This window comes from Diabrotica undecimpunctata, chromosome 8 (assembly GCF_040954645.1).
Source record: "Diabrotica undecimpunctata isolate CICGRU chromosome 8, icDiaUnde3, whole genome shotgun sequence".
Lineage (NCBI taxonomy): Eukaryota > Metazoa > Arthropoda > Insecta > Coleoptera > Chrysomelidae > Diabrotica > Diabrotica undecimpunctata.
In genome coordinates this window covers 102,635,239-102,638,097 of record NC_092810.1, presented here as the reverse complement: position 1 = coordinate 102,638,097, position 2,859 = coordinate 102,635,239, and the positions used below count along the sequence as shown (strand labels likewise).

At 32.1% G+C, this 2,859-nt stretch overlaps 1 pseudogene; it reads left to right on the top strand.

Annotated features, from left to right (window-relative positions):
- The first annotated feature begins 371 nt into the window (after window positions 1-371).
- LOC140449032 (uncharacterized) lies at window positions 372-2,052 on the top strand (annotated as a pseudogene).
- The last annotated feature ends 807 nt before the right edge of the window (window positions 2,053-2,859 follow it).

Genomic DNA, 2,859 nt, shown 5'->3' with positions numbered 1-2,859 from the left:
CAAAGTGTAGTTGATCAAGTTGCAAATTTCTTTTAAGTAGAACCAAGTCTTGATGGGTCATCACAAATTGTTTTTAAGTTGAAACTTGAAACCTTGAGAGCCTTGAAACCTGCGGACTAGGCGGCCAACATCTGTTGACTGTGTTTAGTATATTTTGTGATAGAGATCGGGGTGCATGAGAGTTTGTTTGGTTTATAAAATAATTAGTTGTTCATAAAATAGTTCAAAAGAATAAGCCTCAAGTGGTCTAAAACTATAATGATGAAATTTTTGGAGATGTATCAGAAGTATGATTGTATGTAGAACCACCGACGTGATAAATACAAAAAAAAGATACACGAGTAGATGCCTTGGGTTGCATTGTCAAGCAAATGGAAATTCCTGGTATTACTATTGCTAATCTTAAAAACAAAATGAAGATTATTAGAACAATGTATGAAAAAGAACATTCATTAGTATGCAAATCGATACATAGTGGCATAACAAGAGATGAATTGTACGTGCCAAAGTTGTTTTGGTATAAAAGAGCGGATATACTTTTACATGGTGTTACCAATACAAGAAATACCTCATCGAATTTGGTAAGTATACTTTTTATTTAAATTTGCTTACGGTAACTTTTATGTATTATTCTTAATCAAATTTCTAATTCAACGTGCAAATTAACTAGACCATTCGCTTCAGTACTTCGTGTTCTCCAAGAACCCGGTATATTGCGCCTGGTATTTAGATCTTTACTATCAAAAGAGCCTGTTGGTGTATATTTTTCACCCGAATTTATTTTTAACCAATTATGTAATGCTAAAGCTGCTTTAACAATTTTGTCCACCTTATTAATTGAAACCGCTATAGGTCGTTCAAATACTCTGAATCTTGAAACCAAAATTCCAAATGCATTTTCGTCAATGCGACAAGATCTTGATAAGCGATAGTTGAAGATTTTTCTGTTATCTAGATAAATGAGTACTACTTCCAAAGAGTTTTAAAATAAAGAGTCTTAAGAAGAAAGCATCGTTAGCTACAAATACTTCTTTTTTTTTTGGAAAATGTAACGTATTCCTAATATTTTCTAATGCTGTATTTAACGAAGATTTTGCAAAAACAGCAGCATCGTTTGCCCGTCCATTTGTGCCTACGTCGAAATAGCGAAAGCAATAGTTTGCATCAACGCACACAAACATAATTACGCTATAACTGCCTTTGTAATTAAAATATTCTTATCCACTGTAAGGCACATTTCGTATGTGTTGCATCTAATGCGCCACAACAGTTTGGAAAATTCCATCGCAAATAATATTCTTTTTGAATTGTCTTCCATTGTTACTTATTTTGTGATATCTGCAAAAAAATATTTATCACATTTTGATGCATATCTCATTCACTTTTTACTAATGTGAAATATTTTAATAAACTTCTTTTTCTCTTTTAGAATTCAACACATGATGAAGCTGAAAACGAAACCATCGAGAATACAGGAGAAACAGAAACAGAAATGTGTTTCCTGCATCAATTACTACTGGCAATGGTATGTAATAACCAGAAAGAAGCGATCCATGTAGAAAACACAAAAACTGCCAAATCGCCTAATACAAAGCAATCAAAGACAACAAATGTCTATCGTGCTCCTCAAAATCGCAAAAGAAAAATATAGGAAAATAAAAATATTTCAAATATAAGCGCAGCAAACTTGATGAAGTAGTGCAAAAAAATACAGGTAATGTTGATGATGAATTCGACATATCTGCCAAATATATTGCTGTCTTGCTAAGATATGCCTGTTTTCGATGACATTATCAGCTAGAAACAAACTCAAACTATAGTACGAGAAAAAGGATTGCAGCTCTTATAGTGAGAAAATTCGAATATCATATAAGTGCATCATTAGTGTGTCTATTTTCTACATCTTATTACCAGACAATTTCATCAATACCGTTTTCATCTTCTGAGTATTATTCATCTATATCACCAGCATAATCAAACAACATGAACCCAGAACATTCCTCTTGTTCATTTTCATATGAATTATGCAACAGACAACAATGCTATAATTAATGTCTGATTATTCTTATAACGTTTTTGGGATTGATTCTATCGAGAGTTCCATATAGAGAAACTCCAGGGTAATTTAACCTTGCAGCTGGTTAATTACTTGAACACACTAGATACTCATAATTCTGTTTATTAGTTGTCTAAGTACAATAAAAGGTAGTACTCAGTGGACGAATGACAACACTAACTTCGACCGTTCTCTGTATTATTCATTTAATAATAATCTTAATATGTAATAATAATGTACTCTCGTTATTTTCCAGCTATTTAACTCACGTGCGTTTGTTTATATAATAATGTTTTACTAATATTATTGTACACCATATCAAACAAGCTTTTGATTACATTGAAAATTTCACTAGGTCAGCGTGCGTCCTCGTTACAACGGTATTTTCAATGTCATAAACAAACAATCGCATTTCGCAAATATGTGTCATGTTATTAAAATGGTACTTATATTTGATGCTTAATTAATCCCGTAACAGTGCGATGAGAATTTTTAGGGGTCATCTGGTGAACTTACTGCAGCTATTTAGACATAGAACAGACTAAATTTTATATTACCTACTTTTTTTACAATTCTTTTTATACTTACTTTAATAAAATCTTGTAATAAATCGTATATTCCTGTAAATACTTTTCCCAGAAAATTTGAAATGGTATTTTTAGGTACTCGGTATATGGAAGCAAGGTTGCGAACGAATCACCCGTAGCTAAATATCGTTAAGTAATTTGCAGCTCAATCTTGGTGAGATTGCTTGTCACATTAAAGTATCTTGTTTTTTTTTGACACCCTGTACTTTTGACAGC